Genomic DNA, 13,201 nt, shown 5'->3' with positions numbered 1-13,201 from the left:
TCAATCATTGAGATTGATTAATGCAATAGGAAGATCTGAAAAATGAAATTATCATATATAACAAGGTTAAAAAAATCACTTACTCTCATTATATAACTATTTTGTTCCCAACACATTACACTTAAACATCTCCAACAAATTATATCTAAGCATCATCATCAACATTACAACTAAGCATTTCAAAATAATATATCTAACAATAGTAACATTACAAATACTACATATATTTATCTCCAATACTATGTCTAAAAGTAATTTTCCATCGAGAATTGTGTCTTGTCGTTGTTTTCACCCTTCTTCCACGAGTATTTCTTCCCGACGAGAAACATGTTTTGCCGTGAAGGAGAGGGTTGCACCAAAGAGAAAACAAAAGCTCACCGAAAGAAATAAAGCAAGAAAGGGGGTAAGTTATAAATAACTATGCAACTATAAGCAATTATATAAACCACAACCATAACTCAGAATTGAAATAACTAAGTTAAGACAATACAATAATTGAGATATAATATTACTATAACTAACTGATTATATAAGAAGACGCCATCTTACAACAACTTTAATTTGAAATAACTAAGTTAAAACAATACAATAACTAAGTTTGAATAATACAATAACTCGATTAAAGCAATACAATAACTTTTGTTAACAGATTAACATAACAAATAAAAAGTAACTACAGCATACAATAATTGAGTTTGAATAATACAATAACTCGATAAAAGTAATACAATAATCGTTGTTACATGATTAACACAACAAACAAAACGTAACAAATCAAAAAAAATGAAACGGATATTAGATAAGAACGATTATGAAAACGCACAAATCGGATCAGAAAAACAAAATTAGTACTTACATATATTGAAATTGAAGAGAAATACGAAGATGAAGCGAAATAGACAACGAAATCAAATGACGAAATCTCCTTAATTGATGACAAATTCGAACGAAGATGATGAAGATTGAGTATGAAGATTAAGTTTGTAGCCTGCAACTTGAACGAATTTGATGAAGACGAAATTTGATAATTGAACAAAATCAACGAAAAAAATAGTATAAAAGAAGAAATTTATTACCTAATTAGACGAAATTGAAAAGATGAAGTAGAACTGAACACGAAAAACAAGAAAGGCGGATAAGATCGAAGAAACAAGCACGAAAATCTGGAATTGAAATCGCAGTAGACAAATTGATGAAGATTGATTTCATAATTTTTATCGATTCTTTTTTTTTTGTTCTGGTTTGTTACAGGGTGGAGGGAGGAGAGAGAGTGCTTTTTCTAATAATAGGGGAGATTGAGGGAAAAGGGGGTATTTATGGGTTAAGTAAGATCTAATCTCATCCATCCATCTTAGATTAGATTAGTGGTTCAGATTCAGAGGGGTAACTCACCAAAAAAACCAAACTCATATGATCCTATTTCTATATATATATATATATATATATATATATATATATATATATATATATATATATATATATATATATATATATATATATATATATATATATATAGGATCCGGTGAGAACGATCTTTCGGTGAGAACGGTGAGAACGAAGTAGGTACATTGAAAATATATGTTAGATACACTTTTTTTTCTTTTTCTTTAAATCTCAGATACACTTTATAATATCATAAGTATGCTTTTTACAAGAATTCTAGATACATTTTATTACAATGTAGATACATTTTTTTACAATTTTTTATATACATTTAAAGTCGCTAGATACATTAGAATATATTGTAGATACACTTTTTTTTACCAATTCTTAGATACACTTTGTAATATTGTAGATACGCCTTTTTCCATTCTAGGTAAATTTTTCCCATGTGTAATACAAAAAATACGAACTACTTAGAGATGCAAAATATTATTTTAAATACGTAAATAACATGACTCATATTAAAAACATACATATAAAAATAGTACAGTATACTAAAATTACAATCCTTATTCTAAAATTACTAAAGTACACTAAAAGATCCTACAATTTATTCGATGATTTCATCAATTCCCTTCTTTAATTAATGAGAAGATTAACAACTGGGTTCCACTGACATTTTTCATAAAGCTAACTAATCTCACACTCCTTTATCAACATCACAAAACAACAAAAATTCAACCAAAAAAATTGCAATAACTTGATTACAACAACATTTACCACCAAAATCAAACAAATCTCAAATATTTACCTGATAATATCAAACTAATCACAGAAACATCGAAAAATTTACGAATAGATTTACATTGCAAAAGCTAAGCGATATGTTCCTTATAATGCGAGTTAAATTTCTGAATAGATGCCAGTTAAAAGAAGGAGTTGAATCAAATGTCGCCTTCATGAATGTTGTTTTTGTGGGTGGTGGGGACGATGGAACTCGACAGTGAATTAGTACAGTCGATGGGTAGCTAGTGATGTTAACGTTGTCGGTGATTTCTGGGGTAGATGGCGATGTCAGCGGTGTTGGTCGTGGTGGCTGCCGACGATGGGTGGTTGTGGTTGTGGCCATGGTAATAGCTTAGTCGGGTGTTAGTGAGTTATTGAGGAAAGCATTAAAAGTGATTTGTGGGATGAAAGAAAAGATGTGGGTAAATTGGGTGTAATCTCAGCCTTTTATGTCACCCTCATCCAACGGTGTATGAATGTTCTCACTGTTCTCACGAGTGGTCGTATATATATATATATATATATATATATATATATATATATATATATATATATATATATATATATATAGAGAGAGAGAGAGAGAGAGAGAGAGAGAGAGAGAGAGAAGTTCTTATAAGTCCCTTATATTATTTGAGTTTCTAAGTCTTTACTTGAGCATTTGGATCATCTAAATAGACCGTGTAGATTTGGAGCAAATATAGGCTTATTAGGCGTGTAAAAAAAGGGAAATAGGTTGAGCGTGAGAGAGAGAGAGTGTGTGCGTCAGGGAAATAACTATTACCCAATGTATACACACATCAATATACAGACTTCTTAAACTACCTTCCTCAACACAATACTACACAAACCCTACCAAAACATAATTTAAAAAAACCTCAACTTAGAAAATCCTCCTTCCTAACGATAATTTTTAGCAAATAAATATCCTACTTTCTTCCTTCATCTTGAATTAAATAAGAGGACCACGAAAACATACTTCCAACAACAACAAGTAGCCAAACGAAGACCGTATTCCAACATCAACAATGGCTGACTTGAAGATGATACCTTTTATCGATGGTAATTATTGGAACATTTATTCGTTTTAACTGCGTTATATATTCCTTATTTTTTTTATAAATAAATTAGGTTAAATATCAAAACTAGGTTAAATATGAAAACTCTCTGTAATTTAGGTTATTTAAAAGCTCATTTTTTTTTTATTATGTGAACTCTTTAATTTTTAGTTTAGACAATTTTGATTTTTAGGATTAATATTTATATGATTCACAATGTAGTGTTCAAAGAATACAAATATTTCATCGTTGAAGCTTATATGATGAACATTTATATGATTCATGATATAATTGGTCGTTAAAGTGAAAAAATGTAGAGAGTAGTGTAGGTTTTTTATGTTATCATAATAGTCATACTAGATCAATGAAGTTCTACGTTTAAAGAATTACACTGTTTGAAAGTGAAAGTTAGACTTATTGTATTAAAATCACAACTATTTTGTCCTATATAGTTAAAGTTACATTATTGTCCTATATAGTTACACTTGTTTTAGTTAAAGTTACATTTTGTTTTTGATATTTGTTAGAGTCACACTTTCCTTTATTAAAATTACTTGTTTTTTTGTTTAAAGTTACTGTATTGGCCGTTACAATTACTTTTTTCCTAGATAATATTAGAGTTGTTTGTCATCTGTTAAAATTACACTTATCCTTGTTGAAATTATACATTCGTTGATTGAAGTTACAATATTGTCCTATATAAATATTTTTTTTTTCCTAGATAAAATTACAGTTGTTTGTAATCTGTTAAAATTACACTTTTCTTTATTAAGATTACAGTCAACATAATAATCATTAAGGTACAGTTAACTGACTACAACAACACAAATAAAGTGTAACTGTAACAGACGAAAGTGTAATTCTGACAAACAAAAGTGTAATTCAACATGAAACAAAAAGTGTAACTGTAACAGACAAAAGTGTAATTTTAACAAACAAAAGTGTAATTTTAGCAAATAAAGGTGTAACTTCAACATGTTATAAAAAGTGTAACTGTAACCCATATGAAGTGTCCCTCTACGGGACTATTGACAGATAGAGTTGTTAATCATTGGACTATTAACAGATACAATTGAGGACAATGGAAAAAGAAAGCCGAATGAGGAAGAATTTTGCAGGGAAGTTGAACAAAAGTTTACCACATATGTTGGACAGGAATTTCTGGAAATCGTGGAGGCAGTGACATTTTATAAGATTTATGCTATTGCTTGAGGTTTTGATGTACGGAAATACACGAAAAAGAAACGGCATGGCGGGAAAATAAAATCTAAACAGTTAGTTTGCAACCGAGAGGGATTCACGCATAAGGGACAAATGGAGAGTAGTGGTCGCCAGGATTCGATTAGGAAACACAAAGTCAGATGCGTTGGGTGCAAAGCGAGGATTAGGCTATTTATGAAGAATGGCGAATTTTTGATTGACCGATTTCACAACGGCCACAACCACGTGCTCATATCTGCCAGGGACAGAGAGTTTCAAAAGTTGACATGCAACATAACTGATTATCACAAAATGATAATCCTTTATAATTCAAGGGTGAGTATTCTAGTTATTTATTACTTTGGCTAAAATTATTGGTGTTACAGTATTATGAATTAATGTTACACTTTGTAGGGTTTGCTGAAGTTACACTTTTCCTTCCTAAAATTACAGTTTTGTTGGTTAGAGTTATACGTTTATGGGTTTGTTGAAATTACACTTTTCTTTCTTACAATTACAGTTTTTTTTTTTTTTTTGCTTAAAGTTACACTTTTAAGAGCATGTTTGGCCTCGATTCTCAAAAATGAGTTTTTGTTTTTCAAGCTTAATTTTTCAAAAATGTTTTTCAAATGCAGAAACAACAAATATCTGCTTCTATTTCTATGGGCAAAAATATGGATTTTTAGCTTTTGAGAATTTTTGTTTAACTTTTAGAAAATGTTGTGTTTGGCCAAAAAGTGTTTTTGAGTTCAAAAACACTTTTACAAACTAGGCCATACACACACTAAATATTTCTAAAAGTATGTCATTAATTAACAGCTGAAGATAGGAGTAACAAAGACTTACAAAATGCCGAAGGAACACGTAAATGGGTTTCAAAACATTGGAAGCTTAAATGATTTTAGGAACTTTCACAGAGATATGAAATGCTACATTCATGAACGGGACGGTCAGATGTTCGTAGACCACTTTAAAGAGATGGCTGTTAAGGCAAGGGTTTTTCTTTGACTATGTTGTTGACTCTAACGGTAGCCTGAGTAAAGCTATATGGGCTGACGGTATCGCTAGAAGGAATTACTCTGTTTTTGGTGATGGAGTGTCGTTCGATCCGACCTATACTACCAATAAGTATGATATGACCTTCACACCGTTCAGCGGGGTAGATCACCATAAACGATCAGTCACGTTTTGTGGAGCGCTGGTTGCACATGAAGACACGGAATCATTTCAATGGGTTTTCAGCCGTTTTTTGGCTGCGATGGGTGGAAAGGAGCCTAAGTATATTATCACCGATCAGGATCCTGGTATTCTTAATGTGGTACCCCTCGTGTTCAAGACAACGCGGCACCGATATTGTATGTGGCATATCATGAACAAAGTGCCAAGCAAGTATGGAGTGACGAGAGACGATTATTCTGAATTTCTAAAGAAATTGAATGCCATTATATGGGATGAAGACATTGAAGCAGCAGAGTTCGATGCCAAATGAGAAGAAATAGGCAGAGAACACGCAGTTAATAACATTTATTGGTTTAAGGAAATGTACGCTAAAAGGAACCAGTGGGTTATGGCACATTGTAGGGACCTAGAGATGGGGGAGTGTTATGAGGACAACCCAAAGATCAGAGTGTGAAAATAGTTTCTTTAAGATATTTAAGAGCAAATCGGGAACGTTAGTTGAGTTTTCGTTGTGTTTTGACAGCGCTATGGACCAATAGAGACATACGCAGAAGAAGTCGACAACGATAACAAGCACACTTCCCCTTGAATGTCGACGCATCTGGCTATTGAGATGCGCGGGGCGAAAGTGTACAGTCATAAAGTATTCGAGGAATTTCAAGAAGAGGTCAAGTACTCAATCGATGCTTGTAAAAGTAGGGGGTTTGCCAAGGGAGACTCTATAGAGGTGACAACTGTAAGAGATGCAAACAGAGACAGGAATTATCATGTTACGTATTGCCCAGGTAGACTTGTCTATTGAAGTACAACATATCTGTAACTTGTTGGAGTTACACAATTATTCATTACGGTTACCATTTTCTTTATTAAAGTTACACATCATAAAGTTACACTCTTTGTTCATTAAAGTTACATTTTGTTTGGTTAAAGTTACACTATTTCTAACTCTGTAAACTAATATTTTACTCTATATTGTTGATCTAGTTACATTTAAAGCAAGTTGTAGCTGCAGAATGCTTAGAAGGAAAGACATTCTATGCCGGCATGTAATATGGATTTACTCATCTAACGGACTGAAGACTATACCGGAGGAGTGTGTTGTGAACAAATGATGTAAAGATGCAATCCGCTCCAAAATGTTCGATCGTAATGGTGAAGCAGCGGAGAACATTTGATATAATAGATGGAAAACAGATTACGATGTCAGTAATGTGCTCAAAGGTTCATCAGACAGTTGGGATGTTTTTGGGTAAATGCAGGCTGATCATTATAGACCTGGCAAAACGGGTCAACGGGTCGGGTCGGGCCAATTCGGGCCGGGTCTGTTCGGGTCTCTCGTTGAGTTCAGGTTAATTCGGGTCAGGACGGGTCTTTTCGGGTTTCGGTCCTGTTTCGGGTTTGTTGTTGTCTGCATTTCGGGTCAAGCGGGTTGGGTTGTTTGGTCGGGTCATTTTCGGGTCAATGAATAATAGAGAAATAGTCATTTCAGGTCTTTTCGGTTCAATTAGAGTTATATTTTGTCGGGTCATTTTCGGATTTGGTGATTTCGGATCAGGTCATTTTCGGGTCGGGTCAGTTAGGGTCAAGAAAACACGGGTCATGTTCGGGTCGGGTCGGGTCAATTCGGGTTTTTGGGTCACATTCGGGTGATGTAGTTCGGGTCACTTCGGGTCTCGGGTCAGTCTTTTCGGGTCGGGTCAATCGGGTCGGGTTACTTTTGCCAGGTCTAGGCTGATGCCGACAGCTTTTCTACTCTAATTAGAGAGTTTAAGGAGAAGCTATCACCCTGAGAATCACCATTGACTAAAGAACAACAATTGGAGCAAATTCTTTGTCGTTTTGCTAGTCAGGAGGTAACAATTTTTGCCCCCAAAAAAATCAAAAAACAAGGGAAGTGGAAAGAGAATGTTGTCGCTTAAGGCAAAAGCAGTTGCCTTGGCAAGCAAGCCAAAACGCATGTGTGAAAATTGCAAGCGATTAGCTAATCATGACAAGAGGAACTGCCCTAACCCTTTTGCAGAGCACCCACCATTGTCACCATCATTAGAGGAATCGTCGGGAGAAGATGAAGAAGAAGTGGAGGAGGAAGAAGATGACATCTTAGAATAGGAACTATATTAAGTTATTCCACTGATTAATTTTTTTGGATGTATTATGTACCATTTTCACGGAACATCAAACTGCACTGAAGTCTTTTCTTTAGACATCAAGCTACAGTGAAGTCATTTGATACCCGTTGGTACTAAAGCTGATTTTGTTGAGGTCTTATGTTTTTGACAAAACTATTATTAATTGTAACATCAAATTACTGTAATTTGCAAAATCAGAATTACCTGAGGTATCACTTTAATACATAATCTTACATACAATTTAATGTTATGCCAATTACAGTTACACTTTATCTGATTAGAGTTACAGTTTGTCTGGTTAGAGTTGCAATTTATATTATTAAAGTTACACTTTGTCTGAACTAAAGTTAGATAAGACAAAGTTAGATACACCCACATAGTTCTCAGATAACTTATTGAAGTACCCTGACAATTTTATGTTCTACAAAATGTTAATTACACTTTTATGTTATAGCAATTAGTGTTATACTTTATCTGATTAAAGTTATAGTTTATATGACTAAAGTTACACTTTATCTATAGTAAAGCCTTTTGACAAAGCTTGGTAAAACTACATAAATATCATTTAGAAACATGACATTGTCTTACAAAATAAGGCAAAGATACCAAGAAGGATCTGCTATCTTTGTTTAACGAAATTAACCGCCCAACGATACCATATATCAGCAAGATATTTACATACACAAGGCATATTACAAAAAATGGTTATCCACTAGCTTTGGATTGTTATTTTTTTTACAACGACCCTGGATATTTTGCGCTTGAGTTGTAATTCCTTCCATAATTTGTCTTTGTTGTTAATAAAAGCTTTGACCTTTTCCAGGACACCTTCACGTAAGACGTTCATGTCAGCTAGAATAAGGGTAGCTATTAACTGGATCACCAAATAATGCCTTGCTTTCTTCTTCTCTAGGTTCTCATGCTGAAAAGGAACACCCTGATACAATGGCATTGCCATCATGGGTGAACAACCCAGACTCTTATAGGTTGAGAGTAGGTGAGCCTCCGCTAAAAGGTATCTGGCGGACCGCAAAATCGGGAATTTCTCTTTCTCTAGTGTTATCTCTGGTTTGATCTCGTGATTCCAAATAATCACTCACTGCACTAGCCTACATATGTACGAATTTACGTCAAATTCTGATCAGGGAAAAAACATTGTTTTAAAGAAGATATTGGACGAGAACTTACAATTAAACGCGTCGTCTTGCCCATGGGTGACTTCTGCAAATCAGAATGCCGCTGGTGGTCAAGCAGGTCGATCGAACGTGATTTTTAATTTATACATACGCATGAAAAATGGTCGTTGATGCAGAATGGGACAAAGAGGAAATTCGTTTTCAAGTTGACGGTTTGCCCACTGTCCACAATGAAGGTGTCCCAAAGTTGGTAAAGCTTATCATAGATACTGTCGTATTGTGTGTCTGGCTGCTAAAACGTTCCAAAAAATACCAATAGAAGCTCCTAAAAAGGCAAGGAGTGAACATGCTTAAAGTGTTAACTTGTAAACAGGCAAGTAGTGAAATAATAACTCTGACGAACGTAAGTGTAACTCTAAATAACTAAACTGTAATTCTAGTGAGAGAAAGTGACACTTTAACAAAGTGTAACTGTAACAAAGAAAACTGTAACTCTAACAAACAAAGGTATAATAGTAGTGGATATCAGTTTAAAGCAGTTCTTTATCAGTACCAACATGTCACATTAATTTCCAACCACTATAATCAAGCTATTATGCAATGGTTAATGGCAGTACCATGTGACGTATACCAAAGAATGACATCCTTGCAAGATCGCCATACTCCCTCCTTTTCTAAATGGTTCAGCAATATCGACCAGAACTCGATGACATTCAACGACATTACATTTTCAGGGGCCAGGGACATAATGTCAGCTCTCCGTAGCATAGCGTGTCAGCTGAACTAAACCAGTTGTTCACTGCACTTATAATATTAAAGCACTCTTTGATTAAAACATAACTAAATGTGGAAAGCGTATTTTAGAGTATTATTAATTCAGAACAACTGACCGATCATCAAAATTGTGGTCATCTAACAAGCAATAGTCAGCAACGTCCTTTCTCTGCGTTTTAATATCATTGATTAACGCTTGGTTGTTCCGGAGCAGCTTCTACACAACATGAGTACTGTAACCCCCATACCGCAGTGGAGCGAGCAGCCCAAACCGCCCCCTTTCCACGAGGCTAGCGCTTAACAGAGGAGAGAGCTTTACCAGATAGAGTCCGCATGGTAACAGGCGTCGCTTTCATGGCGAGCTCTTCAGAATAAGGAGCGCGGGCACGTTTTGTGGGACTCGTTCCTATGTCACCATCTGTTTTTATCTTACCAACATTCAACTTCCTCGTCAATGGATGCCCAACAACCTCTCTGAACACATCAATCCAACGCAATATGTCTCGCCTTTGAGTGTTAATGTCACAAAGGACTTGGGTCGCAGCAATCTCAGCACGGTAAAGGTTCATAGCCTCCTCTTTACCGATGTCACATTGAAAAGGCTTCCCGCGGTAAAACATCATATGTAGCATCATGTAAACACCACAGTTATTTCCGGAATACCCGATGCCTTGCCAATTGAACTCAATGTTGATGATCTTAAACACGCTAACCTTTGAGTCTTTAGACAGACCTTCCGACAACAAATACTTCCCCATTAAGTTTGCCTGAACATGAATATACGTCTATGTGTTAAGAATATGTACCTTCAAACAAATAAGAAAGAAGTCCTAAATATTGGACATCGAAAACTTACCGAAATACGTGCAATTCCTCCGTAAGGTAGCTTTTCTATTGGATCATCGTATTTTCGGTTGTAAAGGTAGCCAATCTTCTCGGTTAAGAAGTTTATACAGCCACAACTGTAATGATCACCATCACCAGATAAGACAGGCAGGAAGACCTGCATCATATATTGCGTTAAATCAAACATTGTAGTCCGTTAAAATGCCACATATTATCTATTTTGGTATATACCATGTCCGTGTCAAGCTGAAATGGTGTAAAACAGGATTCAACCCAATTATCCCAGCCACCAAAAATGTCTTCATCTTTCTTCAACACTTTTCCAAGCTTTTGGGCCTTCCAAATATCCCGCACGGGGTCCTTTTTTTTGAAAAAATAACAGTGTTTTAGGGGGACTTATCATAAAGTTAGAGTTAATTGGTTACTATTATAATGAAGGTATTTGTTAAGTGTAACTGTAACAGACGAAAAGTATTACTTTAACAGGGAAAAGTATCATTTTAGCCACAAAGAGGAGTGTAACACCCCCGTATACCAAGGTGCCTTACCAAGGACCACCCCAGTGTATGAAGGTGTTACCATCTCGGTTGCCCGAGGTAGTAGATCAAATAAACAATAAAAGAACAATTACTAAAATAGTTTAAGTCTTTACAACATAGAACAGCGTGGCAAGATACAACAGGAATAACTATAAAGACTACTAAGCTTGAGTGTCAGAGACATCTACTCCGGTAGCGTGGTAACTCGATTCCCTTCCAAGCCCGCAAGCAACAAGACCAACTGTACCTGCTAAACCAACTGCTCAACATCCCGGAATAGATCACCACAGTTTTGAAAACACAATACGGGGTCAGTTTACTGAATAACCAAAAATAAGACAAGTACGAAAACACAAACAGCTGCTCTTCATCCACCTCCAACTCCCAATCACATAAAGTAACTGACTACACACTAAAGTGTGTAGCCCTGCCAGATTACCCATCGCAACGGATAATCCTCACCGCCAGTGGGGGACCGCAGCCTTTCCCACCTAAGCCCCGCTCATCAACGAGCGATAACCCTGTTAATTAATGTGCACATCCCCTTCTGTGGTGGGTTCCACAGAGTGCGAAACTATGGCGTGAAGCCACTCCCGTAAGTGATTCCACTCAGCCGAGGACACACCTGGTAAACATCATCATCAACCATCACAACACCAACAACAATTACCACACAATCTTATAACATTTAAACAGTAAACCGAGTAGGGAAACCCTACCTTATCGCTAATCCATAAAAATGCACCCAACAACTAGCCAGGCAAGAGTCCGAGATGAATCCTACAAACGATAACCACATCCTATTACAAAACTACCCCAAAGGCCTACTGAAAGACAGCAACGAAAGGATAACTTACCTTGAGACGCGGACCGAAGTCGACAAAGATGACATCCATACTTGAATACTCGACGCATAAACCATTCCCCCTTCTTGGGCTAAAGTCTAGGCTAGGTGAGAGTGTATAGAGAGGTGGGTGATAGGTGAGAGAGAGTGGTGTTAGGGTTAGAGAGATAGGGAACCGTTGAAAAATGGAATAAGATTTACCAACTTGCGTTTTATAATAACGCGTCGACAGCGGCTATACTCGGTCAAGTACTCTCATACTCGGCCCAGTATGCCTTTCTCGGTCGAGTGTTACCACTACTCGGCCGAGTAGTCTCTACTAGGTCGAGTAAACAGATATATAAGTCCCTTATCCTCTCACCTATCCCCTCCTAAGGTCTTCTCTGATCAAACGGTCGGTCAAGGGGTCCTTAAACAAGGCGGGTATTACGAGGAGAACTTCATCAGTGGCTAAAAAGTGTAACTTTAACAATTAAAAGAGTAATTTTAATCAGAAAAAGTATAACTTTAGCAGGTAAAAGTGTAATTTTAGTCACAAATAGTGTAACTTCAGCAGCTCAAGATAAATGTAACTTTAACAGGAGTTAGAGTAATTTTAGACAAAAAAAGGATCACTTACAGTGTGATTAAGGCCAAAGAAACAACAGGGAATGTCCGAAGGTTTCATGATATGGTTGAGAAGTAAGCACCAACCATCAATAACACTAGTCATGATTTGCTCCCCAGGATTCAAAGTTCCAATCTCTTCCCGGCTTATGAAATAAACTTTGCTAAATGATACCAATTTTTCCCTACAACATAGTTATTTAATTAGCAAACCAAATTTAAATAATAAGGAATGATAAGGACTCTTTGCATAAAATAATTGACTTACCATTTGTTAAACGCATCTGATTGATTAAACACATAGTCAATAACATATTTCCTTTCACTAAACACTGGCGCGACGAGCTGCTGACTAAATGTCAGGCTTCTAGTAGGAAAGCATTGATCAAGAGCAGGTGCCCCACAGTCAATCGAACACCCGATGTTCTCAATTCAAAGACGTGATCCATGCACAATAAGGGCTCGCTTGAGTGAAGTAAGAATGGATGGTGGTAAGATCACTATGAGGGACGTACGGTTTTGGGATAGGAATCTCCACATGGTCTGACTCTGGTAATACAGCAGAAGTTGCCTCGCCATGATCCAAAGCCCCTTTATTTTTTTCCGCAACCCCATGGAAAGCCTCGTGTAATTCTGTAGCAAAATAAATTGTGCTTGTAAATTTTAGAGACTTGACGGCCGCATCCTCCGCTGCCGCATCTGTAACAATAAAGGAAAATGT

Source organism: Silene latifolia, chromosome 1, assembly GCF_048544455.1.
Source record: "Silene latifolia isolate original U9 population chromosome 1, ASM4854445v1, whole genome shotgun sequence".
NCBI classification, from domain to species: domain Eukaryota; kingdom Viridiplantae; phylum Streptophyta; class Magnoliopsida; order Caryophyllales; family Caryophyllaceae; genus Silene; species Silene latifolia.
This window is presented reverse-complemented; position numbering follows the sequence as displayed.